The sequence below is a fragment of the Accipiter gentilis genome, chromosome Z, assembly GCF_929443795.1.
Source record: "Accipiter gentilis chromosome Z, bAccGen1.1, whole genome shotgun sequence".
Lineage (NCBI taxonomy): Eukaryota > Metazoa > Chordata > Aves > Accipitriformes > Accipitridae > Astur > Astur gentilis.
In genome coordinates, this window is record NC_064919.1 from 78,769,454 (window position 1) to 78,776,700 (window position 7,247).

The following is a 7,247-nucleotide window of genomic DNA, read 5'->3' on the forward strand; positions in this document are numbered from 1 at the left end:
GAGGGGCAGGGCAAGGAGCAGGGAGCAAGAACGGCTGCTCCCACATATTTTGCACGTTTCGCAGGAAGCAGCCAGTGTCCCTGCCTTGCTCGCTGCCTGCACACACAGCCGGCAGGACCGGCAACGGCATGTGCAGGTCCTGTGCCTCACAGAGGTAAACAACGTGTGTGCACTGAGAGCGGGCACGGTCAGAGTTAAACGAGGAAAATACTAGCAAAATTCAGCAAGTTCCTGAGCAAAACGTAGCCTGAGGAAAGGACCTCCTGGACTACCCCACAAATTAAAACACAAAGAGACGTGAAAAGGAAATCAAATAGCTTTGCAGGCAATCCGCTTTCTGCAACCTGCGCTCAGTACAGACCCTATGCATGTGCCTATAAGCACCGAGTTGGGGAAAAAAGGGGCTTTCGAAGAGAGTGAAGGAGAAGTGCCGATCTTTATACCAAAAAAGTTTAGCCAATTAAGAAACAACTGCCAGAGGAGCCAGGGGAGCTGAAACAGGCAGACCAGGTTCTGTCCCCAGCAAAGGCAGCACAAATTAGCTCACGCTCTGGTTGGAGTCCCAATCTGGTTTTAAGATTGTAGTGGGGGGGGGGGGGGGGGGGGGGAAGTCACCAAGATCTGGAAATGTCAGGGAGTTTGTGCAGCAAAGGGATCGGTGTGTATTATGCAATTCTGGAAGGCAGCCCTCGTACTCACGCTCGGGATGAACTGCCTAACCCAGGGAGAGCAGTTCCACAGAAGCGCCATCCAGACGCTTTTCTTATAAAATCACACCACCCCCTCAAAAAAAAAATAAAATAATCAGCACTGCCACAGCAGAGGAAAGAGCAGGTTGCGCCTTTTGGAGAAACGAAGAAAAAGTCTGCTCTCCCGCCCAGGAAATCCAGGGGCTCCGGTTTACAAAGAGCAACCCCGCAACCTCGGCTCCAGCCCTGCTCATGCAATGCAGCAGGCAGGAGAGCTCATCCCTTTCCAGCCTTCAACCTGATGCCGTTCCCAGCGGCCGCGGTGCCTTCCCCGCTCGGGTGGGGGGTCCCGACGTGCCTTCCCGCCGCGGACCCGCTGCCCTGTGGGTGTGCGGGCCCGCTCCAACCGCCTGGACCCCCCACCCCACCCCCCCAAATATCCGTCCCCCGCCGGGAACGCCCGGCCGGGGCGCAGGGCGGACACACACGCACGGCGGAGCAGGAAAGTAAGTTGCCCAAATTGTTTCCTCACGGGCTTCGCCCCTGCCCCGGCGGCGCGGGGGGCTGACGAGCGGCCCACGGCGGGGCGCGGACACGCGTGGGCGCGCCGGCGAAAGGTGCGCGGCTGCGGGGCGGGAGGGAACACCAGGCGCGGGGAGGGGGTGGGGGGAAGCAAGCGTTCCCGATCCCCCCACACCCTCCCCGTTTTCGCCTCCCAGAAAGGCAGCGGAGCTTCGGCGGCGGGCACCGGGTCTGGCCTCCGCTGACCCCTGCGCCCACCCGCCCGCCGCCTCCCCCCCCGTCCCGCGGGTGGTGGTGCTGGGGGGGGGACGACACGGGACACCCCGCACCGCCCTCCGGCCCCGGCCGCTCGGTACTCACGGCGCCCTCCTCGCCGCCGCTCCCGGCGTTACCCCATGCAACCACCGGCTGCTTCTACACCGGCTCGGGGGCTATAAGCTCTTTTAAACTCCAGCACATAACCCATGTGACCGCAGAAGCCACTGGTAAGGAGCGCCGGGGAGCCAGCGATGAGCTCAGCCCGCACCCCCCGGCACAGCGCCGCGGACGCGCTCCCGGCCCCGCCGCGCCGCGCGCACCCGCCCCACGCACGCACACACACACACACACACACGCGCGCGCGCGCGCGCGGGCGCGCGCACACACACACACACACACGCGCGCACACACACACACGCGCGCACACACGCACCCACCCACCCCCACGCACACACCCACACCCCCCCCCCCCACGCGCGGCCGCCGCCGACCACGCGCGCCCTGGCCCACGCCCCTGCGGACACGGCAGCCTCTCCCTCCACCGCGGATGCTGAGCCGGAGGGCGGCAGAGCACACGCGCACACACACGCACACGCGCGCGCACGCACACACACACACACACACACACACACAGCCACCTCCCCCCGCGCAGATGCGCACGGCGGAGCACACTCGTGAAAGCACTGTGAGCCACACGCGCGCACCCCCCCCCCCCCCCCCCCCCACTGCGCACAGCACAGTCCCTGCGTGTGCATGGGCAGGGGGCAGGTTGCAACTCCCCCCACCCCCCCACCTCCCCCGAGGTGCAGACCCGAGCGAAGGCAGCACGGTCGCAGCCCCACTGCGCGCACGTGCACGCTCACGCGTGGCCCGCACGCGCACACCGCCTTGCACAAGTGCACCCTTCCACACGCTCCCCCCACCCCCATCAAGAGATGCAGACCCAAACGAAGGCAGCGCGCTAACAGTTCCACGCACACGCAAACACACCCCGCTTGTGGGTGCCACACCCCCTCGCACAAGCACCCTCTCCAGAGTGCACAAAGAAAGCGCCACACGCAGATCCAGACCGAAATGAAAGCACAGCGCGCGCCACTCTCACACGCACACGGCGCGCGCAACGGAACGCGCAGCACGCACGAGGGACTCTGCTCCCACGCCCTCTTGCACAACCGATGCGCAAGCCAGGCTGCCCGCCCACACGTGCACCCACCTTTCCCACTCGAGTGCAACCCGCTGGCGCGTGCCGAACTAAGCCCACCCTGCCCATCCGTTGCACCCCCACGGCCGTGGGGTCCCCCGCGGCGTGCGGGGGTCGCCCCGTTTCCCGTCGGAGTTAATGACGGTGAGCTGTCGCACACGCCGGGGGGGGGGGGGGGGGGGGGGGGATCTCCAGGTCAAAGAGGACAGGTGTCCTCTTGTGCCGTGCACGACGACTCCGGACGAGGCAGAAGCCGAAGGGATGGCCATGCAGCTGAGCCGGGGTTGCCGGGCCAGGGCATCCACTCCAGCCATGGCACGATGGAATTCGGGAGCGCCGGGACGAAACGTGCCAAGGGGTGGACGGGAGCCGGGTGTGAGGCATTGGTGTGCAAAAGGCTGGGACGGGCAGGCCTGGCCGGGCAGGTGCAGGCGTGTGCTGCTGGGGCACGCCAGCAACACATGTGAGAAGGCAGAGCTGGCAGGCAGAGGGCTTCGCTGCGAGCTGAGTTATGGAAAATGACTCTTTCCAAGGAATTGCTAAAATTAAAGCAGCAGCGAGGCCAAACGAGCAGGAGCCAAAGGGAAGGGTGAGCAAGGACAGCCGAGCAGCCTTGGGGTGAGGAAGGGCAGGGTGGGCAAGAGGCCGAGGAGAAGGCATCCTCGCAGGGCTCCTACCTCCCCCCAGCTCCCGCTGCCCACACAGGCAATTGCAAACACCCGGGGGGTTGAACTGGGGAAAGGCCGATTGGCACCGTGGTGACACTGGCTGGTGGGTTCCATGGGGTGGGGGGGTCTGCGAGGAATAGCCCTTCCCAGCCACATCCCCCACTTGGCTGCCAGCGTAGAGACAAATACCTCTGTTTCCCCAGCCTGGAAGAGACAAGTGCCCGTGGAGAAACAGCCTGCTCGCTGCCAGGGGCTAGTTGCCAGTGAGGGGCAAGAGACTGGTGCTGATGGGGGCTTGCTGGGGAGCCCTGCAGAGCCCTACAATTCGTTATGGGAGTCCTCTGCCCTGGCCCCCACCCCAGGGGCTGTGGAAAGGCTGGGGTGCTGCTCTCTGGACATCAGCATTCGGGTCGGCAGTAAGGGCTGTTTCAGCTTCCAGATATCTGAGCGTTCCCAGCACAAATCCCCGTGACTCAGGAAACAACACATGCGAGAAAACTCTGCAGAGAGGACTTGGGAGAAATACTCCTATTGGCATGTTCCCACTTTCCCTGGCATCCCAGGACTTCTCCTGGGCTGCAGAAAACAACAGTAGTAACAACAACAACAACACTTTCTTCCTGATCTTCCTGTAAAAGTTTAAAAAAAAAAAAAAGGAGAAGGTTATCTTTAGGCAAACCTACAAAAGCCGATCTGTTTTCTTCCAACTAGATGTATGTTGATCAAATTAATGATACCACCTCTCCCTGCAGTCCTGGCCTCACACAGACAGTGTCACACAGGCAGAGGAAGGGGGCTGGGTGGAAGCCAGGTTTCGTCTAGTTTTTCATTGATGTTACTAAAAGCCACTATTAATTGGATGGAAATAATGATGTTTTGTCTCAGACAAAGGTCCACAATAAATTATCTGTTTATTGTTACTGGTTTTGTCCGTGAAGAATAACGAACATGTTGGGGCTCTGGGGGCGTTTGTGGTAGATAATAGCAGGTCCTGAAAAAACAGGAGGGAAAACTAAGAGCAGAGAGGGGATGTGTCCAAGGCTGTTCAGCAGGTTGCAGCAGAGCTGCAGAAAGACCCTGTTGCCCAGAAACTCTGGACCAGATGGAAATAGTCATGAAATGGAAGAAGAGGAAAGAAAATCCCAACCCTTTTTTCTCACTCTTCATCCCTCCAGCCCTGCTGTCAGCCAGGATCAGGGCTGAAAAAGAAGGACTAAAGGCTGTGTCAGTTGCTTGAAGCAGCAACTCTCAGATGCCACTGGGAAACATGTCAGGAAAGCAGGTGGTTTCACGGGGACAGGGATGGAAAGATGCCGCAGCACCAATAGGTCCAGGAAGAGAGCTGGACCCAAGGAAATGATTCACCGCTAGCTTACAAGCCAGTATCAGGCCATCACTGGGGGCTGCTTTTCCCATCCACTGTATCCCAATGGGAGCCACTCGGATAAAGCAAGGGGCTCGTCACAAGCCTGTACATTGATGTTCAACCAGGCGACTATCACCAAAAACATCGCTCCACCCCATTACGTGCCGCCCACTTGCCTCCAGCAGCAGTGGTACCCCAAGCAGGAGAGCGGATGCTTCACAGCTGCATGGCGGGAGTATGACAAAGCTGAGCCATGGTCAGATCCTGAACTTTTGGGGCTGGACTTGAACAGCTCTAAAGAAACACAGATCCCTTGGACATCTGGGGCCAAAGCTCAGGGGAGAGCATTTGCCTGGTTGTACCCCAAAACTGAGTATATATAAGGCAAGAGTCTGAGCCAGTGTCTTTCCAAACTGTTTATTTGATACTTCATGGCAAACATCTGACTAAATTACTCACACTCACAGATTATTCAACCATCGGGAGAGCTGATTGAATGATTACTGGTGAATCATTTGTTCAAAGTAAAATGCCCAAATTCCTACACTGAACTACTGGCAGGCAGCATGCAGATGAGTTTCAGTCCTCCAAAATCCCCGAGTTCACATCAGCCCCTAAGACTGCACTCCTCGCTCACGGCTTCCGCAAAATATCCGCCCCCTGCCTGACCCCTTGCTACCGGCAGGAGCAAGGTGAATGGGAGACGTGGGGAACCATTCCTTGAATTCCTGCTGGACTTCAGGCAAACAACAACACAGCAGGCTGAGCTAGGAGCCTTGTCTCTCGCCTTTGCACAAAAGACATTCTCGGGGGGGGGGGGGAACCCCACAACAATGGTGAGGAAACGTACAGGGTAGGCAAAGAAAGCAGCTGACCTGGCATGCCGCAGCCCAGAAAAAAGTACAAATCATCTTGCAAAGAAGCCGGAAAAGATGGGAGCTATGGAGCCGACGAGCTTTTTACCAGCCCGATTTAATCATCTTCTCAGCAAATGCTCCCCACGAGGAACAAGAGGGGAAAGCAAGATCATGAAAAGATTGCAGGCAAAGGAAAGTCTGCTGGTACTCCTGGACTGATTAAAATTCCTCAGGACTCATGGCAAGAGAGATTATTTATGTAAAACTTCACCTTGTCTTTATTACATTTGCCAAACTTCTTCCTGTGTAGATAGCGGGGAATGGCAGGAGGTGCGTGTGAAAGACAAAGGTGGAGATAGTAAGTACAGGACTTGGCTGTAGCCTTCCAGCCTTTTACCCATTTGCCTGGGAAGGCTGATGGTGGTGAGCATCTGTGTGCGTGCACACAGCAAGGTGCGAGCGAGAAAAGGCCGTGGGGACCTCCCAGAGCCTGGACAGAGTGTGGTGTGGCCATATGTGTCTGCAAAGGTTTGCGTGGGAGAAAATCACATCCTTGGATGCAACCCTGATCACGGGCATCAAATGGCTTGGACGTGCGTGATTAGCATGATTTGGGATGCAGAGGAGTGCAGAAGGAACGAGGTCCCACCAGTCAGCTAAAATATGTGAGTAAGTTTCCATGTGCAGCAAGGATGTCAAGTTCGGTGCATGCTGTTATCAAACTGCTCCTGGAAAACAGAGATTGGCATATGGCGAGACCCCTCGCTGCTACTGCCGGGTAAGATTTCGATGACAAAGTACCGCCTGACACCTGTTATAAATAACGTCCATCCCATCACCCACTCAGCACGTGGCCCGCTGCTGCCAGCTCCTCACTCGGAAGAGGCTCAGCGTGGAATGAAAGCCATATTTAAAATACATTTTCGCATATGTCTTTCTGAGCAAGGAACAACAGGAGAGAGGGGTCTGGAAAAGGTTTCCCCCAGCGCTTTTTTCCCTTGGTGCCACAAGCACAACCCCATATAATCTCAGGCAAGCATCAAGACCTTACAGCAATCATGTTTTGCATCACTGTCTCTTGAATATCCTGAATTAAAGGATAGGTGTTGCAACGCTCCTGGAACTGGGAAATTAGCACCAAGATCCTGTGGTTTTGCCATGTGGGGTGTTTTTCCCACCATGGATCAGGACATCTTACAGGGGTGGGCCCGTGCTGTCCCACTGTCAGGACTGGGCATCATAGAGGTGTCCAGAGGGAAGTGGCTGGCATGAGCAACACACACAGGCTAGTGCGCATCTTCAGGAGGGGACCCAGGCATCCTGCCTCCAGCCCCTCCTGTACCAGGACTGCACCCGAACCACCACAGGGTCTGCAGTCTTCTACGCATGGCAGAGGTGCCTTCATTGCCATTGAAAAAGCAAGGATGTCCTGATGGTTATGGCTTTTGCTTGGATTGGGAACCCCTGACACAAAGCTGTTCCAGGCACTAGCCATGTGTGAGCACATCCCAATCTGTGGCCCATGCTGGCATGGCTGGTTTGTCCCCCATGATCTCTGTGCGGATTAACACCTTGAGGCAGGCCAGCATCTGCTGCAGCATGGCTCCTTGCTCTGGTTGCGGGACTGGCATCTATCAGGAATCGTCTTCCTTGCATAGAAAGCAGAAGCCAGGGATTAGAGCAGTT

The 7,247-nt window shown here is 57.5% G+C and overlaps 1 protein-coding gene across 2 annotated transcripts in view; it reads right to left on the bottom strand.

Moving 5' to 3' along the window:
• The window catches only part of CNTFR (ciliary neurotrophic factor receptor), a 212,790-nt gene extending 211,004 nt beyond the window's left edge, over nt 1–1,786 (bottom strand). For both annotated transcript variants that reach the window (XM_049794489.1, XM_049794488.1), the window contains exon 1: nt 1,572–1,786. The gene's annotated coding sequence lies outside the window, so the exon portion shown is untranslated. The remainder of the gene's footprint in view (nt 1–1,571) is intronic.
• Nucleotides 1,787–7,247: the final 5,461 nt, after the last annotated feature.